Source organism: Oryctolagus cuniculus, chromosome 19 (genome assembly GCF_051225735.1).
Source record: "Oryctolagus cuniculus isolate XC-2025 breed Fujian yellow rabbit chromosome 19, ASM5122573v1, whole genome shotgun sequence".
NCBI lineage: Eukaryota > Metazoa > Chordata > Mammalia > Lagomorpha > Leporidae > Oryctolagus > Oryctolagus cuniculus.
The window spans coordinates 1,878,736-1,906,629 of NC_142885.1; the positions used below are offsets into that span (position 1 = coordinate 1,878,736).

Consider the following 27,894-nt stretch of genomic DNA (forward strand, 5'->3'; position numbering starts at 1 on the left):
TGTAGATTCTAGTTGTTAATCCTTTATCTGTTGTGTGGTTTGTGAATAATGTCTCCCATTCTGTTGGTTGCCTCTTTGCTTTCCTGACTGTTTCCTTTGCTGTTAAGAAACTCTTCAATTTGAGGTAATCCCATTTGTTTATTTTATCTTTGATTACCCGTGCCTGTGGGGTCTTCTCCAGGAATTCTTCGCCTATTCCAATATCCTGAAGGGTTTCTCCTATGCTCTCAATTAGTTTCATGGTATTGTGGTGCATCTCTAGTTCTCTGATCCATGTTGAGTGGATTTTTGTATAAGGTTTAAGGTAGAAGTCTTGCTTCATACTGCGACATGTGGACATCCAGTTTTCCCAGCACCATTTGTTGAAGAGGCTGTCCTTGTTCCAGGGGTTGGTTTTAGGTCCTTTGTCGAATATGAGTTGGTTATAGATGTTTGGATTGATCTCCGGTGTTTCTATTCTGTTCCATTGGTCTATCCATCTGTTTTTGTACCAGTACCAGGCTGTTTTGATTACAACTGCCCTGTAGTATGCCTTGAAGTCTGGAATTGTGATGCCTCCAGCCGTGTTTTTATTGTAAAGGATTGCTTTAGCTATTCTGGGTCTCATGTTTCTCCATATGAATTTCAGCATCATTTTTTCTAGGTCTTTGAAGAATGACTTTGGTATTTTGATTGGTATTGCATTGAACTTGTAAATTGCTTTTGGGAGAATGGACATTTTGATGATATTGATTCTTCCCATCCATGAGCATGGAAGGTTTTTCCATTTTTTGTGTCGTCTTCTATTTCTTTCTTTAGTGTTTTGTAATTTCCATCATAGAGGTCTTTGACCTCCTTGGTTAAGTTTATTCCAAGGTACTTTATTGTTTTTGTGGTTATCGTGAATGGGATTGATCTTAGTAGTTCTTCCTTGGCCCTGGCATTGTCTGTGTATACAAAGGCTGTTGATTTCTGAGCGTTGATTTTGTATCCTGCTACTTTACCAAACTCTTCTATGAGTTCCAGTAGTCTCTTATAGGAGTTTATCGGGTCCCCTATATATAGTATCATGTCATCTGCAAATAGGGATAGTTTAACTTCCTCCTTTCCCATTTGTATCCCTTTAATTTCTTTTTCTTGCCTGATGGCTCTGGCTAACACTTCTAGGACTATATTGAATAGCAATGGTGAGAGCGGGCATCCCTGTCTGGTGCCAGTTTTCAATGGAAATGCCTCCAACTTTTCCCCATTCAATATGATGCTGGCCTTTGGTTTATCATAGACTGCCTTAATTATGTTCAGGAATGTTCCTTCTAACCCCAATTTGATTAGGGTTTTCATCATGAAAGGGTGTTGTATTTTGTCAAATGCTTTCTCTGCATCTATTGAGATAACCATATGGTTTTTGTTTTTCAATTTATTAATGTGATGTATTACATTGATTGACTTTTGAATATTGAACCATCCCTGCATACCAGGGATAAATCCCACTTGGACCGGATGAATGATCTTTCTGATGTGTAGTTGGATTCGGTTTGCCAGAATTTTGTTAAGTATTTTTGCATCTATGTTCATCAGGGGGATAGGTCTGTAGTTTTCTTTCTCTGTTGTGTCTTTTCTGGGCTTAGGAATTAAGGTGATATTAGCTTCATAGAAAGAATTTGGAAGGATTCCCTCTCTTTCGATCGTTTTGAATAATTTGAGAAGAACTGGGGTTAGTTGTTCTCTAAATGTCTGGTAAAATTCGGCAGTGAAGCCATCCGGTCCTGGGCTCTTCTTTTTCGGTAGTGCGTTTATTACTGATTCAATTTCTTCCATGGTTGTGGGTCTGTTTAGATTTTCTATATCTTCACAGCTCAGTTTAGGAAGGTTGCATTTGTCCAGGAATCTATCCATTTCTTCCAGGTTCCCCAATTTGTTAGCATACATCTCTTTGTAGTAGTTTCTGATGATTCTTTTAATTTTTGTTGTGTCTGTTGTTACATTTCCATTACTATCTTTGATTTTACAGATTTGGGTCTTCTCTCTCCTTCTTTTTGGTTAGTTGGGCCAATGGTGTGTCGATTTTGTTTATTTTTTTCAAAGAACCAGCTCCTGGTTTTGTTGATCTTTTGTATTTTTTTTTTGGTTTCAATTCTGTTTATTTCTTCTCTGATCTTTAGTATTTCTTTCCTCCTTTTGGATTTGGGCTTGATTTGCTGCTGTTTTTCTAAATCCTTGAGGTGCATGGAGAGTTCATTTGTTTGGTTCCTTTCCAGCTTCTTGATGTAGGCACTAATTGCTATAAACTTTCCTCTTAGCACTGCTTTTGCTGTGTCCCACAGGTTTTGATAGGTTGTGCTATCATTTTCATTTGTTTCTGGAAATCTTTTGATTTCTCTTTTAATTTCTTCAATGACCCACTGTTCATTTAGGATCATGCTGTCCATTCTCCATATATTTGCATATGGTGTAGAGATTCTTGGGTTGTTGATTTGAAGTTTCACTGTGCTATGGTCTGAGAAGCTACATGGTATAGTTTCAATTTTTTTGAATTTGTTGAGGCTCCCTTTATGGCCTAGTATATGGTCAATCCTAGAGAATGTCCCATGTACTGGGGAGAAATACGTGAACTCTGTGTCTGTGGGGTGGAAGGTTCTGAAGATATCTATTAGGTCTATTTGGTCTATGGCATCAATTAGCTCAGTTGTTTCCTTGTTGAATTTCTGTCTGGTTGATCTGTCCATTGGTGAGAGTGGGGTGTTGAAGTCCCCTGTTACTATTGTATTTGAGTCTATATCTCCCTTTAAATTCTTTAGTAATTCTTTCAGGTAGCCAGGTGCCCTGTAATTAGGTGTGTATATATTTATAATAGTAATGTCTTCCTTTTGGATAGATCCTTTAATCATTATATAGTGCCCTTCTCTGTCTCTTTTAATAGTTTTTATGTTAAAGTCTATTTTGTCTGATATTAGGATGGCCACACCAGCTCTTTTTTGATTTCTGTTAGCTTGGAGTATCTTTTTCCATCCTTTCACTTTCAGTCTTCATGCATCTTTGCTGATAAGGTGTGTCTCCTGAAGGCAGCATATAGATGGATTCTCTTTCTTTATCCAATCAGCTAGTCTATGTATGTCTCTTTGTTGTGGAATTAAGACCATTCACATTCAATGTGATTACTGTTAAGTACTGTCTTTTCCCTTTCATGTTTCCTGAAACGAGCTGTTTATGTATTTTGAACTTTGTTTGTGGGTTACTCTACATTCGCTTTTTTTTTTTGTAGTGAAGTTCTTGTTTTTGTATTTCTGTGTGCAGCACGTTTTGAGCAAGTGTTGTAGTGTTGGACGCGTGGATACAAATTCTTTCAGTTTCTGTTTGTTGTGGAAGATCTTTATTTCCCCTTCATTCATAAATGATAGCTTTGCAGGATATAGTATTCTAGGTTGGCATTGTTTGTCTTTTAAAACTTGAAATATATCATGCCATTGTCTCCTTGCCTGTAGTGTTTGCGATGAGAAGTCTGGGGTGAGTCTGATTGACTTATCCCTGAATGTGATTTGTCGCTTTTCTCTGGCACATTTTAGGATTTGTTCTTTGTGTGTCACTGAACTGAGTGTTGCCACAATGTGTCGTGGTGAATTTCTCTTCTGGTCTACTCTGTTCAGAGTCCTGGCTATCTGTTGTATTTGTGTGTTGTTATCCAGCTGCCTTTGTTTGAAGTTTTCTGATATTATTTTGTTGAAGACACCTTCCAATCCATTCTCTCTTTCCACCCCCTCAGGGACTCCTATTATCGGAACATTACACTGTTTGATTGAATCTTGTAGGTCTCTGACAGTATTTTTTAATTTCTTCTTCCTGCATTTGAACTGACTGTATTATTTCTGGAAGTTTGTCTTCGAATTCTGATATTCAGTCTTCTATTTCATCTGTTCGATTTCCAAGGGATTCCAGTGTTTTTTATATGGTCAATTGAGTTTTTCAGTTCTAGAATCTCATTCTGGCTTCTCTTTAGGATCTCTAATCCTTGGGCTTGTTTTTCATTCAGCTCTTGACACTGTTTCTCATTATTTCTAAGTATTCTGATTATTAATTTTCTGAATTCTTTTTCTGGCATGTTTTCAACTTCTTCTTCTTCTGCCTCTGTTATGGTTGGTTTAGCCTGCTCCATTGGCAAGTTTATATGTTCTTCTATATTCTTATTGTGGGTTTTTGTTTTGTTTTTTGGCATTCCGTCTGGGTGGTTTTTCAGGTTGATTTCCCTCTGCTATAGGCTGCTGTGAGTCTGCACCAATATCCAGTGTAAGCAAGCTGCTCTACACAGCCCGAATGTAAACAGACAGGATGACTGCTCTCTGCCCGCTGCAGCTCTGGATGCTGCCCTTTCTCCCCCTTCAGGTGCTTCTCAGTTTTTTTTTTATTGCAACTTGAGTAGGTGGGCGTCAGGGCTTTGAGCTGCCCTCCCTCGAGCAAGAAGTGTCCTGTTGCTCTGCTCCACCTTTGAGCTCCACCTCTGAAGGTTAGTGTGGAGGCAAAGACAGTTCTCCTTTAAGCCCAAATGTAAACAGACAAAATGGCTGCTTCCTGCCTGCTAGAGCTCGGGGGAGGCGCCAAGAGATACTGGCTTACTCAGTCTCTCAATTAGTACCCCTGGATTGCACACTCTTTCTGCAGGTGCCACTCTGTTCTGTTTTCTATTTCCTCCCCCACTCAGTCGTGTGTGTCTCAGTGTCCATCCCAGGGTGGGTTGGGGGAGGGGTGGTGGTGGCTGTGCCGCGGTGCTGGGCCAGCGCGTCTCACCTCGGCTTCCAGCGCTGGTGTGTACACACTCCTGCTGATGTCCTGCGCCTCAGGCGTCCACGTCCTCCTCGTGTGTCCACCCTAACTCCCCAGTTTAAGGAAGGGCTTCTCGTTCCTTAAAAACTACAAATTCTCACCCCTCTTTGAACCTTCCCTTACTGGACCTTTGATGTGCTCCCTCCCTATTCCACCATCTTCCCCCAGAACCAATATGTTCTTAACACAGTAATTTGTATCAATATGTAATGTCCTTTTTGTCTCCTGCAATGATTTTTGTCTCTCATATAATTGTCTGATGGTAGTATAACCACACCAGTTGGATTTTTACCTATGATACAATTCTACATTTCCTTTTCTGTCCATCACTTTGAACCTCCTTTCTATTGAATCTACAGTGATTTTATGTAGACAGTGTATGGTTGGGTTTAGTTTTAAAGCATTCTGATATCTGCTTTTTCATTAGAGTGTTGACACTATTTATATTGGAATAATTATGACATTACTTCTGAAATTTCACATTTGCTTTTTGTTCTCAGACTATTTTTATCTCATTTCAACCCACACAGCATTTTCTTCATTTCCTTGAATTTTGTAGTGGACACTTTTGATTCCCTTCTCATTTTCCTATTTGTACATGTTTAGGATACTTTTGTTCTTATTACCAATACTTACCTTGGCAAGATTAATATAGGAGACAAAGAAGAACATTATTTTGAGGAAAATTACTGGGTCAAGAAGACAATATGGGGTTGGAATTGGGCCCGTTAGTTAATGCACCAGTAACGATGCATGCCCCAAATATGTAAAAAATCTCAAATGTATATTATATATAACATTCTGAATACATAGCCACTTAGCTTGAGTTGATGCCACCTGCAATAGCACGCAAAGACAATGTTCCTATACACCTCAGTCCAACCCTTTTTTTTCTTGGTCAAAGATAACATTATTAAAACTTCTGTGCACGAACATGCTTATTTCTAATTATGTTTATGTATTTCTCTTTTAATTGTAATAAGAAATAAAAGGAAAGGATGGACAACTATAAAACCATCCTCAATTCACCATCCTCTCAAATAGAGCAGGAGCTGAGGAGGGTCGTGGTGTAGTTGGTTTTCATGGTGGCATTAAACTTTGTTCCCTCTCTACATTCAGGAAACACCTTCAGAGCAACAGGTATTTCCCGGAGTTACCTTGATCTTTTGTCTTTGTTCTCAGTCATCTGGATTCTCCAACTTTCCTTCTAACAATGAACACATGGCCACTATGCTTGAATGTGCACTGGTCCTGGGGTTCTTCATACATCACACTTTTTAAAAATGCTTTGGGATGTAGCCAGAGTGCCAATTTCAGGGGTTCCCAATGGCCAGCCCGAATCCCTTCCTCATGCAGAACAATGTGTCATTACAAGCTTCTTCTGAAACTTTTTCTCTGGAACAATGAACAGTCAAGGTGAATCCAGATCATGTACCTGCTTCATGCAACATTTGAGGGAACTACAGGTCAGGGTGGTGAAAGCCATGGCCACAAGTGACATAGCTGGCAGGCATGGTGTTCTCTAGATGGTCAGATCCTCACAACATTTTGTTTCTCATCTTATAAAATGTGAACCATTGTCTTCTTTCCTCCTTCACCAAAAGTTCATCACACCAGAGTCAGTTGGCATATACACTGGGAGGAAAAATGATCCTAAGAAATGGTGTGTGTCACATTTGCACATGAGATGCTGGATAGCCTGAACCACAAGGGATCAGGTTTTAGGAAACTGCTCTCTCACTCTAGAGTTTTACACTTTCTGCTTGACCCTATGGGACTGTTTGTCTTTGGCTATTCACCTTTCCAGCATCATCATTTTCCTGCTCCCTAGTAAAATCCTTCCCTCGGCTCCCTTGTGAACCTGTTCTCCACTTCCTAACCCTTCTTCCTCCTCCTGCCTGTCTTTGCTTATCTAGGGTTATGGCTATGAATGCCAAAATCCTGCCTTAATCTTGGAGTTTCATTTTCTGTGTGCTCATAGTATGAACGTTAATTTTATATAATAACTGGCCTGAACCACCAACTGCCCATACATTTGGCCCAGCCTCATTCTCGATGTGTCTATGTGGGAATTTCTGGGTAGGTTTAACATCTGAACAGCTAGAGTTTGTAAAGGAAATTGCCCTTCCTGGTGAGGCTTGAATAGAGCAACAGGACTGAACAGTCTGATCAAGAGGGCACCCCCTCCCTTCATAGAACATGTGAGAGAACTTAGGGGCAGGGAAGTGAAAGACCTCACCCCAGTTGACACAGCTGACAGCCATTGCATTTTCCTGGTGATAATCCCTCTCACCATTCTGGGTATGTCACAAAATTTGAGCATAGGAACCATTATCTGCTTGCCTTCTTCAGCAAAGGATCATTGTAACAGCGCTGGTTGGCATATAATTTAGGGATGACAAATGATTCCAAGAAGCACTGTTTCACATTTGCACATGAGCCATATGATGCCCTGAACCATGAATGCTTCTGAAAGAGATACTAGGGATCTCTGAATATGGAGAAAGGAGGGGAAATGTCCCAGATGCTCCTGAGGAAGTAGGAGCATTGGATTCCCCCTGCTGGGTGTTTCCTTGGTGGAGAAGCCATTGCAGGTGCATGTTTGACATTTTGTTTTTGTTTTGTTTTGTTTCAGATGAATAATTCCAATTCATATTTATCTGGAACCCAAGAGAGAAATGAGCAGAGCCAGTGTGGACTATTGGAAGCAGGCATGAGGTGAGTGTTTTCCATCATCATCCACACAGCCCCTCACTCCATCCTCAGAATATCCCCAAGGTGCAGGCATCATTATCTTCACTCTGTGGGTGAGAAGATTGAGGCTCACAGAGGTAAAGGAACTTGTTTTAGCAAAGAAGGACTCAAAACCAGGGACAAAAAATGGCCAACTTGGACTTGATATAGAAAATTTGTAATGCTGCAAATCTACACCATCCTTTTAGGTTTCTCAACCAAAGAACACTTTGATGAAAACACATGGAAGAGCTGGCTGGTAGCATTTATAAAGGATTTACAGAGGTAGGAAGAAACTGGAGCATAGAGCAATGGCATAGAAGGCTGTGACTGCAATCCAGACACTGGAGATGGAGCAAACAGAGTGTGGAACTAGCAAACCTTGGTCCAGGACAGGCCTACTGGTTAACACAGTGGTTGGGATGCCCATATTCCATATTGGAACATCTGGGTTCAAGTCCAGGCACAGCTTCAGATTCTAGCTTCCTGCTAATGTGCACCCTTGGAGGCAGCAGGTCATGGGTCAAGTAGTTAGGTTCCTGCTACCCACAGGCAAGACCAGGATGGAGTTCTTGGCTCTCAGTTTCAGCCTGGCCCAGACCTGGTAATTTCTGGCATTTGAGGAGCTGGATTAGCAGACAGGAGCTTGTTTTCTCTGCCTCTCAAAAAATACATTAAAAAAAAAAACCAAACACCCACAAGACCTTGTTCTAGCCTTGTCCCTGCCATGCTTCCATTACTGCTGGGGAACCCTGAGAAAGTCACAGCCATTTCTCTGAAGCTTTGTAATTTGGCCCTAAGATGCTGATGAACTTGTAATAGAAAACCCTGAGGTTCTTTCAAACTCTAAAATTCTGCCTGAGATTTATAAATTTTAATGCACTCTGAATACCATCTTGAATCCAGAAGAGAATATAGATGTAGTAATTCTTAACATAATCTTGTCAAAGTACAAAGGAATAGGCTTGATTTTAAGAATGCCTTTTTTTTGGACAGGCAGAGTGGACAGTGAGAGAGACAGAGAGAAAGGTCTTCCTTTGGCATTGATTCACCCTCCAATGGCTGCTGCGCTGATCCAAAGCCAGGAGCCAGGTGCTTCTCTTGGTCTCCTGTGTGGGTGCAGGGCTCAAGGACTTGGGCCATTCTCCTCTGCACTCCCGGACCACAGCAGAGAGCTGGCCTGGAAGAGGAGCAACCGGGACAGAATCCAGCATTCCGACCAGGACTAGAACCTGGTGTGCTGGCGCCGCAGGCGGAGGATTAGTCTATTGAGCCATGGCGCCAGCCAAGAATGCTTTTTAAACCAGATTACATCACAACAAGCCCATCATTTCAGCATCTTTCTGTTTTCCTTGTTTATGAATATGATTTGGACACTGCTGCTATAGCAGTGGTTGACATTAAAGTCAAATAAGAATATTATGTTTGAAACAGAGGAGAGGATTTAAGCTTATCTTTCTAAGAAATTTATGAAAATATACTCGGCAGACAGAAACTGCATTGTCATCAAATTAGTTTTCTAAGCTCAAATTTAATTAAAATGAGACACTTCTACAACTGGTTCAATCAACAGAGCGTAAAGAGATTTTGGAGGGGCTGGCACTGTGACACAGTGGGCTAATGTCCTGGCCTGAAGCACCGGCATCCCTTAAGGGCACCAATTCAAGATCTCGCTGCTCCACTTCCGATCCAGCTCTCTGCTATGGCCTGGAAAAGCAGTAGAAGATGGCCCAAGTCCTTGGGCCCCTGCACCCATGTGGGAGACCAGGAAGAAGCTCCTGGCTCCTGGCTTTGGATCGGTGCAGTTCCGGCCATTGCGGCCAATTGGGGAGTGAACCAGTGGTTGGAAGACCTCTCTCTCTCTCTCTTTCTCTCTCTCTCTCTCTCCCCCTCTCCTCTCTCTATGTAACTCTGAATTTCAAATAAATAAATATTTTTAAAAAAAGAGAGATTTTGAATAGAGCACACAGGAAATAAATACAGTACTGCTCGAGCAAATAACCAACACAACAGTTGTGTCTGCTGTTGCTGGTGATGCTTCTCAAATATCTTTAACGACTTCTGGATGAATTGGCTTCTGTTGGTGTGAAGCAGGCTCATCACGCCTGGCTCACACTTGCAAATTTAGTTCTATAAGAACAAGAGCTCCCGGCCAGCACCACAGCTCAGTAGGCTAATCCTCCACCTTGCGGTGCCGGCACACTGGGTTCTAGTCCCAGTCAAGGCACCGGATTCTGTCCCGGTTGCCCCTCTTCCAGGCCAGCTCTCTGCTGTGGCCCGGGAGTGCAGTGGAGGATGGCCCAAGTGCTTGGGCCCTGCACCCCATGGGAGACCAGGAGAAGCACCTGGCTCCTGCCTTTGGATAGGTGTAGTGTGCCAGCCGCAGCATGCTGGCCATGGTGGCCATTGAAGGGTAAACCAATGGCAAAGGAAGACCTTTCTCTCTGTCACTCTCTCTCACTGTCCACTCTGCCTGTCAAAAAAAAAAAAAAAAAAAAAAACAAGAGCTCCCTCTTGAGGAAAAGACCTTAATTCATTTATCGAGGCTCCACTTCTATAAGTGACACACTTCCTACTAGGTGCCATGTCCAAAAACTGTCCCGTTGAATAATTAAAGTTCCAAACCATGAACTTTTTTTTCTTTTTCCCAGAATGTAAGTCCACCATTTCAGCTGTTTTCATGAAAGTGTAAGTTGGCAACTCTTTTTTTTTTTTTTTTTGACAGGCAGAGTGGACAGTGAGAGACAGAGAGAAAGGTCTTCCTTTTGCTGTTGGTTCACCCTCCAATGGCCGCTGCAGCTGGCACACCATGCTGATCCTAAGCCATGAGCCAGGTGCTTCTCCTGGTCTCCCATGTGGGTGCAGGGCCCAAGGACATGGGCCATCCTCCACTGCACTCCCTGGCCACAGCAGAGAGCTGGACTGGAAGAGGAGCAACTGGGACAGAATCTGGTGCCCCAACCGGGACTAGAAACTGTTGTGCCGGTGCCGCAGGTGGAGGATTAGGCTATTAAGCCGCAGCGCTGGCCCAAACCATGAACTTTTAATGGACATTTTGAAACCACAGTGCTATTTAAACCCTATCAGGTTTTTTTTCTTTGGTAGAATAGTTTCCTGGTTGACTTTTGTGATACCTCTCAACCAAGGGATAGGAGACGTGTATACAATTAATACTTTCCCACACATTGATTGTATGCTGGAGATAATATAAAGGGCTGATGTCAGATGCTAAGCATTCAGTCACAAACACCAAGTGGATTCATGGGGTGATTAACTGGGGACTGTTGGCGGAGGCCCATGAGAATGTCACTTAAGTAAGTTAGTTGACCCTCGCAGCCTGGTAGATGATGACGAACAGTTAACAATGCATCTGGTTACATGAAATGTGTGAGGTCTGGAAAACCTTGGGGATATCAAAGTCACATAAACAACACAACCTTGATCTGACTTGCATGATCCAGGCAGGGGCTAGTCATAGTTGTGAAAAGCACCAACATATCTCCCGGGATTTCTGGCTTCCCATCCTTATTAATCCTATGAGAAAGCATATTCTCACACTGGCAATTTTACCATACAGCTGTGTATGTTGGGGACCTCTTGACCAAAGGAATAAGATGCTTCTCTGAGAGTTCTTTACAACAAAGCCAAATTAATAGGAGAGATACATGAGGGAGCAACATTGTTTTCAGTTTGGTTTGTATTGACTGCATAGTCAGATACTCATGATTCATTTAAGGTGCACTCCTGTCCATGTTTGGCTTCGTCTCCATTGTGTAGCTTATGCTAACAGTTTTGGCAAGAAGGCTCTGCATTGCTTTGCTTGGAAGGTCAGGCGGACACGCAAGAAGGGCTCACAATCCCTTCTCACTGTATTTCTTCTGAGCAGAAGCCAGGTGAATTGGGTTGAAGTGATAGGTCTTTTCCCGTAGCAGAAATTCCCACCTGGGTCTATTCTTCTGGGAAGGGCTCAAAGCCAATGTCATGACACCAAGCACTTCCCTGTAGCTGAGGGCATTGGGCTCTAGTCACAGCCATGGCTACAGATTGCTTTTCACAATGATGTAGCTGACAGACAGCAGTATGTGATGGCTGAAGTACTATGTGGGAGATACCACATAGTTCTCAACTTCGGGCTGTGGATTGGCCTGGAGCTGACTCTTTTGAGCATTTGGGATTAGAACATTCAGATTGCTCTGCTCCTGATTCAGCTTGCCACTACGCAACCAGGATGCAGCAGATGATGGCTCAAACACTGAGTATTTGCCACCATTTGCAGGACCAGATGGAGTTCTGGGCTCCTGGCATTAGCCTGATTCTGCCCAGGCTACAGTGCTGATCTAGGGAGTAAATCAGCAGGCCAAAGACACATTCTCTCCCCAAATTGTGTGGCTTTGCCTTTCAAATACATTCATCTTTTTAAAAAAAATCACTGAAATAAAACATGATTGACTTTTTTAAAGTAAGACTGCTAGGTTATGTGCACCTGAAAGCTTTTACGCAAACAGATGAAACAAATGCCAGGAAGATTGTGACCTCAGCCAATTGTAACTCAGGCAATGAGGATTCTAACTCAAAGACTGTAACTCAGCCAATGAGGAACCAGGGGAGGGATCTGCATGCTAGGTAATAAATAGGTCGCACTAAACTTCCCCTCGTGTGCTGGCCTACCAAGCATGATGTCTTGAAGGCAGATAATCCAGTCTCAATTTTGGTGCACTTCCAGATTCCATCGCTTGACTGGATGGGTGAGGCTGTTTCTCACACAGAGGTGCCTTAAAAATCAACAGTTGACAAAGGCAGGGCCATCTGTGCTGAGTGTGTGTGCATTCATGAGTAAGTAGGAGTATTGGATTCCCCCTTCTTTGTGTTTCCTTGGTGGAGAAGCCATTGTTGCTCTTGTTTAAGATTTTGAAATTTGAGACCCATGCCTGGAAAGTTACTTATTCTGCATGCAGGGCTGCGTTCACTGGCTCTCTGGGATGGAGGGTCTGATTGCTACCCCAGTAATTTTCATTAGAATGAGGTTCCAGGCCTCATGTAAGAGGACTCCTGGGCCATTGGGCATGGTTTCAGGGCTCATTTAGGGACTATCATTATCTGAAGTCAGCTGATAAATGTGAATTCTTTGTTTCTCCAGCCTTTTGATTTGTTGTAAGCCAGATACCAGACTGGATAATCTACACAATGGTTTATTCTGGTTCATGGTTCTGGGAGCCAGGATTTCCAAGGTCTGGTAGTTAGAGCTGGTGAGACTCTGAGGCTGTCTCGTCTTGTGGCAGAGTCAGTGGAGGGCAGTGAAGGGAACAACACAGAGGGGGAGTCCTTGCTTTATTCCTACTCACTTTTGTGATAACAAATCTGATTTGGAAGAGAAAACACTCCTGGGAGAAAAACATGAATTCATTTATCCAGGGTCTACTCAAATGGCTGACTCAATTCCCACTATCTACCACTCCCTAAATCCTTCCCATTGAGTAATCAAGGTTCTAACCTGTGCACTTTTAGCAGACACTTTGAACCCATACCGTTACTTAACCATTATAAGATTTTTGTAGAGAAGCTTCATGGTTGACTTTTGTGACACCTCTGAATCAAGGGAGAGGGGAATTTCACGTGAATGCTGACTCTGCACACATTGCTTCTACTCTGAAGTTAATATGAAGGTCTGAGGCAGACACTTAGCATTCAGAGAAACAACATGTGCATTCCGTGTGTAAATAAATTGGAGAACATGGACATAGGCCGATGAGAATGTCACTTCTGTAACTTAGTTGACCCTTGCAGCCTGATAGATGACAAAAGATTAACAAAATGCATCTGGCTGCATGCAATGTGAGGTCTGGAAAGCCTAGGAGATACCAAAGTCACATTAGCAAACATTGCTTTGATCAGATGTGCATGATCCAGGCAGGCTAGTCATTAATTGTCAAAAGCACCAACATATTTCCCAGAGTTTGTAGCTTCCCATCCATGCTTATCCTAGGAGAACAGCATATTCCCACTCGGGCAGTTTTATCATACAGGTGTGCATGCTGGGGGCCTAGTGACCTAAGGAAGAATAATATCCTCTCCAAGAGTTCTCTACAGCAAAGCCCTGTTGATAGGAGAGATTCATGAGGGAGCAATATTGGTTTAGGTTTGGGGTTATTGACTGCATAGTCAGATACTCATGATTCATTTAAGGTGCACTCCTGTCCATGTTTGGCTTCGTCTCCATTGTGTAGCTTATGCCAACAGTTTAGGCAAGAAGGCTCTGCATTGCTTTGCTTGGAAAGTCAGGCAGACATGCAAGAAGGGCTCGCAATCCCTTCTCACTGTATTTCTTCTGAGCAGAAGCCAGGTGAATTGGGTTGAAGTGATAGGTCTTTTCCCTTAGCAGAAATTCCCACCTGGGTCTGTTCTTCTGGGAGGGGCTCAAAGCCAATGTCATGACACCAAGCACTTCCCTGCAGCTGAGGGCATTGGGCTCTAGTCACAGCTATGGCTACAGATTGCTTTTCATGCTGATGTAGCTCACAGACAGCAGCATGTGATGGCTGAAGAACCTGGGTCCCTGCCACAAAGGTGGGAGATGTCCACCTGGTTCCAAACTATGGCCTGGCCAGGACCTGACTCTCTTGAATATTTGAGATGTGAACACTCCATTTCCTCTGCTCTCAATTCAGCTCACTGCTGTGCAGCCAGGATGCAGCAGATGATGGTTCAAATACTTGGTATTTACTACAATTTGTAGGACACAGAAGGAGTTTTGAGCTCCTGGCTTTAGCCTGATTCTGAAATAAACCTTGATTTATGTTTTAAAGTAAGACTGCTAGGTTACAAGCACCTGAAAGCTTTTAGGCAAACAAGATAAACAGGAGTATAGTGGCAAGAACAGGTGAAGAGAATGCAGGACAGCTTGTAACCCCAGTGTTTCAGCCTGTGAGGAAGCAGGGGAGGGATCTCCATGCTAGGAAATCAATGGTCGGCTCTAACCGACCATTGTGGTATTCCAAGGTGTACATATCCCATAATTTCTTTATCCAGTCTTCAGTTCATGGGCATTTGAGTTGCTTCCATGATTTAGCTAGTGTAAACTGAGTTGCAATAAACATGGGGGGGTGCAGATAACTCTCATATGCTGATTTCATTTCCCTTGGGAAAATCCCCAGGAACGGATGGCTGGGACATATGGTACATCTATATTCAGATTTCTGAGCTATCTCCATACTGTCCTCCACAGTGGTTTTATCAGTTTACATTCTCACCGACAGTGGGTTAGGGTACCTTTATCCTCACATCCTCCCCAGCATTTGTTGATTCCTGTATGGAAGCCATTCTTACTGGGGTGAGGTGAAACCTCATTGTGGTTTTGATTTGCATTTCTCTGGTGGCTAGTGATCCTGAGCCTTTTTTCTGTGTCTGTTGGCCATTTGGATTTCCTCTTTTGAAAAATGTCTAAGTCCTTTGCCCATTTCTTCACTGGGTTGCTTGCTTTGTTGCTGTGGAGTTTCTTGATCTTTTTATATATTTTGGTTATTAAACCTTTATAAGTTGTATAGTTTGCAAATAATTTCTCCCACACAGTCATTTGCCTCTTCAAATAGTTGAATGTTTCTTTTGCACTGCATAACTTCCCAATTGGATATAATCCCATTTGTTAATTTGGCTTTGATTGCTTGTGCCTCTGGGGTCTTTTCCAAGAATGGTTTGCGTGTTCCAAAGTCTTACAGGGTTTCTCCAATGTTCTCTAATAAATTGATGGTATCGGGTCACAGATTTAAGTCCTTAATCTATGTTGAGTGGATGGTTAAGATGTAAGGTAGGGATCCTGCTTCCTACTTCTGAATGTGGAAATCCAATTTTCCTAACACCATTTGTTGAAGAGACTGTCCTTGCTCCAGGGATTGGTTTTAGATCCTAGGTCAAATATAAGTTGGTTGTAGATGCTTGGAATGAATTCTGGCAATTCTACTCTGTTCCATTGGTCTATCCATCTGTTTTTGTACCAGAACCAGGCTATTTTGCTTACAACTGCCTTGTAGTATGTCTTGAAATCTGGTATTGTGATGCCTTCAGCTTGGTTTTTCTTGTATAAGATTGTTTTAGCTATTTGAGGTCTCCAGTGTTTCCATATGAATTTCAGCATCACTTTTTATCCTTGGTCTTTGATTGAAATTGCATTGAATTTGTAAATTACCTTTAGAAGAATGGACATTTTGATGTTGATGCTTCTAATCCATGAACATGGCAGATTTTTCCATTTTTGTGGTATCTTCTATTTCTTTAATGATTTATAATTCTCATCATAGAGATCCTTGACATCCTTGGTTAAATTTATTCCAAGGTATGATTTTTTTTGAGCTATTATGAATGTAATTGATCTTAAAAGTTCTTTCTCAGCCATGGCTTTGTGTATTCAAAGGCTGTTGATTTTTCTGAATTGACCTTATACCCTGCTACTTTCCCTAACTTTTCTATGAGGTCCAATAGTCTTTTAGTGGAGTCTTTTGGATTCTCTATATAGAAGCATGTCATGTGCAAATAGGAATACTTTGACTTCCTCCTTCCCATTTTGTATCCCTTTACCTTATTTTTCTTGCCTAATGGCTCTGGCTAAAACTTCCAGGAATGTTTTAAATAGAAATGTTGAGAGTGGGCATCCTTGTCTGGTTCCATATCTCAGTGCGAATGGTTCCAACTTTTCCTCATTCAATAGGATGCTGGCTGTGGGTTTGTCATAAAATGCCTTGATTGTATTGAGGAATGTTGATTCTTTACCCAATTTTCTTAGAGTATTCATCATGAAAGGGTGTTGTATTTTATCCAATGGCTTCTCTGCAGCCATTGGATCACATGGTTTTTGTTCTTCAGGTTGGTAATGTGATGTTTGACATGGTTTGCTTTGTGAATGTTGACCTATTCCTGCATACCAGGAATAAATCCCACTTGGTCAAGCTGAATGGTCTTTCTGATGTGTTGTTGGATTCAATTGGATAACATTGTTTTGAGGATTTTTGTGTCTGTGTTCATCAGGGAAATTGGTCTGTGGTTCTCTTTTTCTGTTGCATCTTTTTCAGGTTTATGAATTAAGGTGATGCTGGCTTCATAGAATGAATTCGGGAGGATTGCCCCCCTTTCAATTGTTTCTGAATAGCTTGAGAAGGATTGGACCTTCTTCAAATTCCTGTTAGAATTCAGTAAAGCCATCCAGTCGTGGGCTATTCTTTGCTGGAAGGGTCTTTATTACTGATTCAGTTTCTGTCTTGGTAATGATTTCTTAATGTTGTTTTACTGTGTGGCACTTTATGTGTCTCTACTTTTGTTTTTTCTGCTAGTTTTTGATGGATTTAGGTTCTTCTTTTTTGCTTGTTCTTAAATATGTTCAAAGAATTGATTGATTTCAGATATTTTTTATTGTAGTTGCTCATAGGTATAAATTTTCTTCTAGGCCCTGATTTTACTTCATCCATTAGGTGATTGTATTTTGTTTTCATTGCAATTAAAATTCTAAGTGTTTTGCAATCTCTTTTTGACATCTTTGTTAACCTACTGTGTGTATGTGTGTATGTGCACTTCCATACCTGTGGCAAGCAAGATGTATTTAAGTCAGGATGCTCTTTCCACAGAGATCAGGAGGGGCCTCCAAGAGAGGAGAAAATTCTGGAAATGACAGACGGGGTCCTTTAGTACAATTGAGTTGAGGTACAGGATTTCAGGTAACAGATGGTAAGGGCCCAACTCAAGCCAGGAAATGCAGTCCCCTATAGACTGCTCATGATAAAATACAAAAGCCGTCAGAAGTATGCAATAGTAAACTTATATTCTCATGATAAAACCAGAGACCCAGGGGGCCGGTGCCATGGCTCACTTGGTTAATTCCCGCCTGCAGCGCTGGCATCCATATGGGAGCCAGTTTCTAGTCCTGGTTGCTCCTCTTCCAGTCCAGCTCTCTGCTGTGGCCCAGGAAGGCAGTGGAGGACGGCCCAAGTGCTTGGGCCCCTGCACCCGCATGGGAGACCAGGAGAAGCACCTGGATCCTGGCTTCAGTGTAGCTCCAGCCGTGGCGGCCATTTGAGGGGTGAACCAATAGAAGGAAAACCTTTATCTCTGTCTCTCTCACTGTCAAAAAAAAAAAAAAAAACACAAAAAACTAGAGACCCAGAATCATGGAATTGGCACTTTTGTCTTGCTAATGGTCTTTTTCTTTTTGTTAACTTTTATTTAGTAAATATAAATTTCCAAAGTACAGTTTATGGATTACAATAGCTTTTCCCCCACCATAACTTCCCTGCCTCCCACAACCTTCCCATCTCCCACTCCCTCTCCCATTCCATTCATATCAAGATTCATTTTTAATTATATACAGAAGATCAATTTAGTATATATTAAGTAAAGATTTCATCAGTTTTGCTAACGGTCTTGTCCATGCTTAAAGGGACATCCTCTTTCCCCATTTCAGTGGGGAACTGACCTAACTGTTCTTTCAAATACCTCCTCACATAACCACTCCCTCCCCACCCAGAAGAATGGACCCTAACTGCAGTTAGGGATACGGGGACTGCTACCATACTAATGGCTTCATGCTAAATGGGGCACCCTTCAGGGACAGCAGTAGGGCATCCTTCTGAGTGCTGATCTAAGGTCTCCACTAGAAGGCACTTTGCCTCAGGGTGTCATCTGGAATACTTCCTAGTGTTTGACTCTGGTTGTTTAGTCCTGGATAAAACAAAGCAGGTAAGGGAATTACTATCTCTCCCCTACTTCATGTTGACATTTTCAATTGGGAGAATTCACATTTGTGAATTCCAGGAATCTACCTAGAAGCATCAAGGTCAAAGACTCAGTGTCAGAGCTGAAGACATACTCTGATGTGGGATGGGGGTGTGCTCATTGGCATCTTATGGAGATGGGCAGATATGGTTCCCCAACTTTTTTAATAATTTGAGTATAAAATATCTCAATTTGGATGTCTTTGAGGTTTATTCTGCCATGGATTTGTTGTGTGTCTTTGAGGTGTAGGCTCAAGCTTTTCCTCCACCTGTAACTTTTCAGATAGTGTTTATGTCATTATTGTTTCTGCTTCTTAAAGTCTCCTTTTCTTATGCAGCTTATCTTGTACAAGTCATGGTATATTTGATACAGTTTCACTGCTTTTAAACTCTGTTCTTCATTATTTTTCCTCTGTGTTCCTTGCACTGGGACATCTCAATTATCTGGCATTCAGGTTCACTATTCTTCACACTCAAATCCACTTTTAAGATTTGTTGTGATTTTTTTTTCATTTCAGTTCTGCTTTGCAGCTCTAGAATTTGCTTCCTGTTTAAAATTTGTTTCTTTGAAGACATTCTCATTTTGGTCATGTGTGGTTTTCCCAATTTACTCTAGATCTTTATGATTTGTTTTTTTTTTTTTTTTGCACAAAAGAAAATTGACTTGATTTTGTCCTTGTAGAATATTTATGTTTTCATTTTCTTGTAAAAGAGACTTGCTTTCATGTTTCTTTGCATGGCACACAATTTCTTACCCAAGACGTATAGCTCTTGTCATCTCTGCTCCAACCCCACCTCAGGTTCATTGTTCCTGTTTTTGTGTGGTCTATGTGTTCGTTTTCTTCTATCATCTCTTTTTGGAATGTCTGCCTTATGTTTTCTGTGTCTACTGAAGTGTTCAGTTTCTGTTCCTAAAATTCTTTAAGTCAAAGGAAACTGAGGAAAAGAAAATCCTTTTCCAGTCCTGCAGATTGACTCCATGTTGCTCCACTCCTTCAGTGCTTTTCAGCAACTTGTCCTCTGTGCCACACTCAACACCTCCTGTGTGCATCCTGCACATCAGCCAGAGCTGAAATCTTGGGACACTTCTCCCATCTCCTGTGCACGCAGCCCACCTCACAGATGTGGTAGTGTCCGTGATTACAAGGCATACACAGGAAGTTTAAATGTCCTGCTATCCCAAGCAGCTCCTGACCCATCCCCTCACTTACCCCTCTTCAGAGTATCTGTGGCTCATCCCATCTGATCTCTGGTCCCTCAGCCTTCTGGGACCAATGCTGTGCCTTTCTGGACTTTCTGCAAGTGTCGCCTGAGAAGCTATCACATCCTTGGAAAGGCTTCAAGCTGGGCACACCAGAGGCAAGCAGCCTCCGTGCCACACCTCAGAGACCTTCTCACAGTCCAGTGGAGAAGCGTGGTCTTTGAGACTGATGTCGGCATTGCCCCTTCTGGTCTGAGTAGCTTGTGTCCGGAGTTTGTATTGCTGCCATTAGCACTGCCACTCACCTGAGAATGGAACATGAGGCAGGGATTTAAACTGCAGCAGGCTTCCTTAAAGCTGCAGCTTTCTGTATTAACCCCTCCCTCCCCTGACTGCTGTAAGGTGGTAAATCCATCCCAGGTTCTGGAAACTTGATTCCTGTGGATTTTCTAGGTTTTGTTGCTGCGGGGGCACAATGGAGCACTAGATCTCCCTGCTTGGGAATTTATAGTGATGTTACCATGAATGTACTTTTGATTATGAAAATGGGTCTAACGTGTGTGGCTGAGGTCATTCAGATGAGTGCAATCTGATGTCTGTTTTCACCCAAAGACTCCTTAACCCCTAGAAATGCATCATTAGTAAACGATGGGCATTCCACAATGAGAATGCCTGGCCAGGTGACCCAGAGGCTCTGTGGCTATTGGGCAAAACATTTTTGTTTAGGAAACAAACTATTTTGAGCAGATCAACCTGTCAGATGAATTCAGGCCTTACATTCCAAAAATTCTATCACTCTATTCCCAAAGTCATCTCGGAATTTCCAAAGCATGTTAAACGGAATTGCCGTTCTCTCCAGACACAAATTCATGTTGAAGCTCAACTTTCCAGGATTTCAAATGTAAAGATATTTATTAGGCATTAGCAGAGCTGTTGAATTAAAATGAGATCGTTCAGCCATAATCCAGCTGGAGTGTTCACTGAAGAAAGGAATATCAGGACACACTCAGAGAAGCAGTGGGGAGCTTTGTGCACTGACGGCAAGCCAGGTGAGGACAGTGTGAGGAGGCAGCCATCTGCAAACAAGGAGAGAGGCCAGAAGAAATGATACCTGCCCTTAGTGTGCTCTTTGTAACCCTTCCTCCAGAACTGTGAGGAATAAGCTCTTCTTTTACTTCATTATAGGTGGAATTCTGCGTTGAGTTCCCTAGAAAATTCATAAGGGCATTTCCTCTATCAAAATATGTCTCCCGTTTGGTCTAAAACATTCACAATGTGCACCTGATCTCACTGTGATTATTTTGGTTCTTAAACTTTGATTTTGATTGAAAGGCAGAATCACACAGAGATTTTCCGGTAGCCAGTTCACTCCCCAGGTGGCTACAATAGCCCAGGCTGGCTCGGACTGAGGGACTGAAGCCCAGAGACAGGGGTGTCATTCAGGCTTCCCACGTGGATTTCATTCAGAAATCAAGATTCTAGCTGGGGTGAGGTGAAACTTCATTGTGGTTTTGATTTTTGTTTCCCTCATGGCTAGTGATCCTGAGCGTTTTTTTTACAGGCAGAGTGGACAGAGAGAGAGACAGAGAGTAAGGTCTTCCTTTTTCTGTTGGTTCACCCTCCAATGGCTGCTGCAGCCAGCGCACCGTGCTGATCTGATGGCAGGAGCCAGGTGCTTCTCCTGGTCTCCCATGGGGTGCGGGGCCCAAGCACTTGGGCCATCCTCCACTGCACTTCCCTGGCCACAGCAGAGAGCTGGCCTGGAAGAGGGGCAACCGGGACAGAATCCGGTGCCCTGACCAGGACTAGAACCTGGTGTGCCAGCACCACAAGGTGGAGGATTAGCCTAGTAAGCCGCGGTGCCGGCAATCCTGAGCATTTTTCCATGAGTCTGTTGGCCATTTGGATTTTGTCTTTTGAAAAAATATTTCAGTCCTTTGCCAATTTCTTAACTGGGTTGTTTTGTTGTGGAGGTTTTAGATCTCTTTATATGTCCTGGTTATTCCTCTAGATTCACAGGTGCACCATCCCCATAGATCACAGTTGGTGAACTCAAGAGGCTTCCATAGCCTTGACAGCTCATGATTACTGACATCATAAATAAGAGTGTCAATTGTTAAATCAATAACGGGAGTCACTGTGCACCTGCTCCCCATGTAGGATCTCTGTCCTTAATATGTTGTACTATGAGAATTAACAGTAAAACTACTAGTCGAACAGTACTCTATTTTGTGTGGCTGTGTGGGTGCAGTCTGTTGAAATCTTTACTTAGTATATACTAAGTTGATCATCTGCATATGAAGATAATTGAAAATGAATCTCGAAGAATGGGATGGGAGAGGGAGTGGGAAATGGGATGGTTGCAAGTGGGAGGGAGGTTATGGGGGAAAAAGCCACAACAATGCAAAAGTTGTACTTTGTAAATTTATATTTATTAAATAAAAAAAGAAAAAAATTTCTGTTGCTTCTGGATCATGTCCAGATTGCAGACTATGGTAGCAGGATTTAGGGACAGATTATGCCCCTCCTTTGGGTATACCTTATCTGTAGTTCTTCTTGTAGTGGCTGGCATCTGGTAGACACTCAATGTATCAATGTATTTTAAAAAGCATTTAGAATTAAATTTTAAAGTATTTTTCATTTTGTTAAGATTTTTGATATTCATAAAATAGAATATATCAATGGCCTCAGCAGGGCCAATCTTAGTTGTAGACTGCAGCATTACCTTTGTTAACTTCTCCTTCTACTGGATAACATTGTCTGCTCAGAACTTATTTGAAAATCCCTACTTAGTTGCCAGAAGACTTGGCTGCAAAGAGATAATATTTAAGGCTTATGGTTAAATTGCTGCAGGTACCACTCAAAAATCAGCTCTTAGGTCAAATATCATTTTAGTAGCTGTCAGATTATTTTGAGCCCTGAGAAAAGAAGATGTAGGGCATTTGAATGTGATTTACTGGGAAAATTTCATGAAGACATCCATGGAGATAACTATTACTGTTACCAGAGACACAACCCTATTTTTAGGATCACTTTAACACTTAATCCTATCTATATGTTCATTTTAACACTTAAGGTGGCATTTTTACCACCCAGTCTAATGGGATTTGGGGTCCCATGGCAAGTTTTTAAACTGTACCCTTATAAGTAAGTCTATAGGAATGTATGCATAACTACAGCTTTAAAACTACAAACTTCCGGCCAGTGCCGCGGCTCACTAGGCTAATCCTCCGCCTTGCAGCGCCGGCACACTGGGTTCTAGTCCTGGTCGGGGCGCCGGATTCTGTCCCGGTTGCCCCTCTTCCAGGCCAGCTCTCTGCTGTGGCCAGGGAGTGCAGTGGAGGATGGCCCAAGTGCTTGGGCCCTGCACCCGCACGGGAGACCAGGAGAAGCACCTGGCTCCTGCAATCAGATCAGCGTGGTGCGCTGGCCGTGGCGGCCATTGGAGGGTGAACCAACGGCAAAGGAAGACCTTTCTCTCACTGTCCACTCTGCCTGTCAAAAAAAAAAAAACTACAAATTTCCTCCTCCCTCTCTTTATTCCCACTCTTGCTTTTTACTGAGACCCACCCTCAAGTAACTTTATATACACATGACTAGTGCTATGTTAAATAAAAAGTTTCAACAAATACTATGAAGAAAACCAAATAAAAAAACAAATGAAACTGTTCCTCAACAGTCAAGACAAAGGCAGCTCAATTCGTGACTTCTTGAAGTGTCAATATTACTTCTACAGATTTGGTTGTAGGTGCTCTATTCTCACAGATCAGGGAGAACATATGGTATTGGCCCATTTGGTACTGGCTTGTTTCACTAAGTGTGATGTTTTCTAGATTCATCCATTGTGTTGAAAATGACCGGATTTCATTTTTTACTGGTGTGTAGTATTCCATAGTGTAAGCAGACTCATAGAATGGCAGCACTCCTGCCTCAGAATCAACCCTTGGGACATTCAGATCTGGCTAAAAGGTCCATGAGAGTCTCACAGGCATGGAAAGCCATGACACCGTGGCAAAAAACAATTTAAATGAAAGATCCTGGTGAACAAGACCCCAGCAGAAGGAACAGGCCATCAAGGAGAGATGCGCCTTTCTCTGAAGGGAGGAAGGAACCTCCACTGTGCTATGGCCTTGACTAAACAAGTTCAGAGTCAGTGAACTCAAGGGGCTTCCATAGCCTAGACAGCTCATAGCAAGAGTCTCGGGTGACTGCTGACGTCATAAATAAGAGTGCCAATTGTTAAATCAACAACGGGAGTCACTGGGTACATGCTCCCCACATAGGATCTCTGTCCTTAATGTGTTTTACTATGAAACTTAAAAACAACACTACTAGTCAAACAATACCCTATACCTTGTGCGGTTGTGTGAGTACAGCCTGTTGAAATCTTTGCTTAGTATATACTAAGTTGATCTTCAGTATATGAAGGTAATTGAAAATGAAACGTGATGAAGGGCGGGATGGGAGAGGGAGTGGGAGAGGGGAGGGCCACGGGAGGGAGGGAGGGAGGGAGGTCGGGTGGGGGAAGCCACAACAATACAAAAGTTGCACTTTGTAAATTCACATTTATTAAATAAAAAAATAACTATATAACAAAAAAACTTAATACTTTACCCTTTTAGTATTTTTTATGTTCTACTTAAAACTATTGGTTGAACTCTGTAATTAATACACAATTACTCTTAGGTGTTTAATTAATGCTATAACTAGTACTCAAATAGTATTTTACACTTTGTGTTTCTGTGTGGGTGCAAACTGTTGAAATCTTTACTTAACATATGCTAAATTGATCTGTATATAAAGATAATTGAAAATTAATCTTGATGTGAATGGAAGGGGAGAGGGAGTGGGGGGGGAGTGTTGTGTGTGGGAGGATAGTTATGGGGGGGGAAGCTATTGTAATCCATAAGCTGTACTTTGGAAATTTATATTCATTAAATAAAATAAAATTTAAAAAAAGAAAAAAAAAGTATTCCATAGTGTACATATCCCATGATTTCTTTATCCAGTCTTTGGTTGACAGGCATTGAGGTTGACTCCATGTTGTAGCTATTGAGAATTGAGCTGCAATAAACATGAGGGTGCAGATAATTCTTTAATTAACTGATTTCATTTACCTTGGCTACATTCCCAGGAGTGGGGGTGGCCGGGCCATACGGCAGGTCTCAATTCAGATTTCTGAGGTATTTCCATACTGTATTCCATAGTGGTTTTACCAGTTTACACTCCCACCAACAGTGAATTAGGATACCTTTTTCCCCACACCCTCACCAGCATTTGTGGTTTGTTGATTTCTGTATGAAAGCCATTCTAACTGGGGTGAGGTAAAACCTCATTGTGGTTTTGATCTGCATTTCCATGGTGGCTAGTGAGCCTAAATATTTTTTCATGTGTCTATTGGCCATTTGGGTTTCCTCTTTTGAAAAATGCCTAAGTCCTTTGCCCATTTCTTAATATGGGTGTTTGTTTTCCTGTTGTTGAGTCCCTTGATGTATTTGTATATTCTGGTTATTAATCCTTAATTGGTCGCATAGTTTGCAAATAATTTCTCCCACTCTGTCAGTTGCCTCTTCACTTTCCTGAGTGTTTCTTTTGTGGTATAGAAACTTCTTGATTTGATGTAACCTCATTTGTTAATTTTGGCTTTGATTGCCTGTGCCTCTGGGGTCTTTTCCAAAAACATTTTGCCTGTGCCAATGTCTTGCAGTGCTTTACAAAATGTTCTCTAATAATTTGGTGCCGGGTCATAGATTTAGATCTTTTAATTCATGTTGAGTAGATCTTTGTGTAATGTGAAACGTATGGGTCTTCATACTTCTGCGTGTGGAAATCCAGTTTTCCAAGCACCATTTGTTGTAGAGACTGTCCTTGCTCCAAAGATTTGTTTTAACTCCTTTGTCAAATACAAGGTGGATGTAGATGCTTGGGTTGATTTCTAGATTTTTATTCTGTTGTATTGGTCTATCCATCTGTTTTTGTATCAGTACCAGGCTATTTTGATTATAACTGCCTTGTAGTATGTCTTAATCTTTTATTGTGATGCCTCTGACTTTGTGTTATAAAGATTGCTTTAGCTATTCAAAGTCCTCTGTGATTCCATGTGAATTTCAGCATCATATTTTCTATATCTGAAAAAAAGTCCTTGGTATTTTGATTGGTATCACATTGAATCTGAAAATTGCTTTCAGGAGAATGGACATTTGATGATATTGATAATTCCAATCCATGAACATGGAAGATTTTTCCAATTTTTTTGGTATCTGCTTCTATTTCTTTCTTTCATATTTGTTAATTCTCATTGTGAAGATCTTTGACTACCTTGGTTACATTTATTCCAAGGTATTTGATTTTTTTGTAGTTATTGTGAATGGGATTCATTTTTGAGGTTGTTTCTCAGTATTGGCATTCTCTGTGTATACAAAGGCCATTTTTTGTATTAATTTTATTTCCTGCTACTTTCCCACACTCTTCTATGAGTTCTAATAGTCTCTTGGTAGAGACTTTTGGATCCCCTATATAGAAATATTTTCTGCTAATAAGGATAGTTTGAATTCCTTCTTCCCAGTTTGTATCCATTTGATTTCTTTTTCTTGCCTAATGGCTCTGGCTAAAACATCCAGGAATATATTAAACATCAATGGTGAAAGTGGGCATCCTAGTCCAGTTCTGGATCTCAGTGGGAATGCTTCAAAGTCTTCCCCATTCATGGGATGCTGGCCGTGGTTGTGTCATAAATTGCCTTGATTATGTTGAGGAATGTTCCTTCTATACCCAGTTTGCTTAGAGTTTTCATCATGAAAGGGTGTTGTATTTTATCAAATTTTTCTCTGCATCTATTGAGACAATCACATGGTTTTTGTTCTGCAGTTTGTTAATGTGGCGTATCATATTGATTGATTTGCAAATGTTGAACTATCCCTGCTTACCAAGGATAAATTCCACTTGGTCCATCTGGGTGGATGATCTTTCTAATATGTTGTTGAATTTGATTGGCTAGAATTTTGTTCAGTATTGTTGCATCTATGTTCATCAGGGGAATTAATCTGTAATTCGTTGTTTTAGTTGCATCTTTTTCAGGTTTAGAGATTAAGGTGATGGCTGGCTTCATAGAATTTGGGAGGATTCCCTCCCTTTCAATTGTTTTGAATAACATGAGAAGAATTGCAGTTAGTTCTTTAAATGTCTGGTAGAATTCAGCAGTGAGGCCATCTGCTCTCAGGCTGTTCTTTTTTTTGCGAGGCTCTTTATTACTGATTCAATTTATGACTGGGTAATTGGTTTGTTTAGGTTTCCTATGTCTTCATGGCTCAACTCAGGAAGGTTGTATGTGGCCTGGAATCTGTCCATTTCTTGTAGGTTTCCCAGTTTGTTGTCATAGAGCTCTCTGGAGTAATTTCTGATTTTTTTTTCCTGTGGTATCTGTTGCTGCACTTCCTTTTTCACTTCTAATTTTATTGATTTGGGTCTTTTCTCTCTCTTGATGGCTAGTGGGAAAAATGTTTTGCCATTTTTGTTTATTGCATGAAAACACAGCTCTTTGTTTTGCTTTTGTATTTTTTGTTTGAATTTTATTGATTTCCTCTCACTTTAATTTTTTTTTCCTATTAGTTTTGAGTTTGGTTTCCTGCTGTTTTTCTAGGTACTTGAGATGCATTGACAGCTCATTTATTTGGTGTATACACCAATTGCTATAAACTTTCCTCTTAACACTTCTTTTGCTAAATCCCATAAGTTTTGGTATGTTGTATTGTCATCATTTGCTTTCAGAATTTTTTTTACTTCTTATTTTTTAAACTTTTATTTAACAGATATAAATTTTCAAAGTACAGCTTTTGGATTACAGTGGCTTTTTCCCCCCATAACTTCCCTCCCACCCGCAACCCTCCCATCTCCTGCTCCCTCTCCCATTCCATTCACATCAATATTCATTTTCAATTCTCTTTATATACAGAAGATCAATTTAGTATATACTAAGTAAAGATTTCAACAGTTTGTACCCACACAGAAACACAAAGTGTAAAGTACTGTTTGAGTACTAGTTATAGCATTAATTCACATTGTACAACACATTAAGGAAAGAGATCCTACATGAGGAGTAAGTACACAGTGACTCCTGTTGTTGACTTAACAAATTGACACTCTTGTTTATAGTGTCAGTAATCACTCTAGGCTCTTGTCATGAGTTGCCAAGGCTATGGAAGCCTTTTGAGTTCATCGACTTCGATCTTATTTAGACAAGGTCGTAGTCCAAGTGGAAGTTCTCACCTCCCTTCAGAGAAAGGTACCTCCTTCTTTGATGGCCCATTCTTTCCGCTGGGATCTCACTTGCAGAGATCTTTCATTTAGGTTTTTTTTCTTTCTTTTTTTTTTGCCAGAGTATCTTGGCTTTCCATGCCTAAAATACTCTCATGGGCT

General features: G+C 41.4%; 1 long non-coding RNA gene across 2 annotated transcripts in view; it reads left to right on the plus strand.

Annotated features, from left to right (window-relative positions):
• The first annotated feature begins 12,185 nt into the window (after window positions 1-12,185).
• LOC149120283 (uncharacterized) overlaps window positions 12,186-27,894 on the plus strand; it is a 28,900-nt gene continuing 13,191 nt past the window's right edge. For both annotated transcript variants that reach the window (XR_016225696.1, XR_016225697.1), the window contains exon 1: window positions 12,186-12,360. This is a non-coding gene — a long non-coding RNA (uncharacterized LOC149120283). The remainder of the gene's footprint in view (window positions 12,361-27,894) is intronic.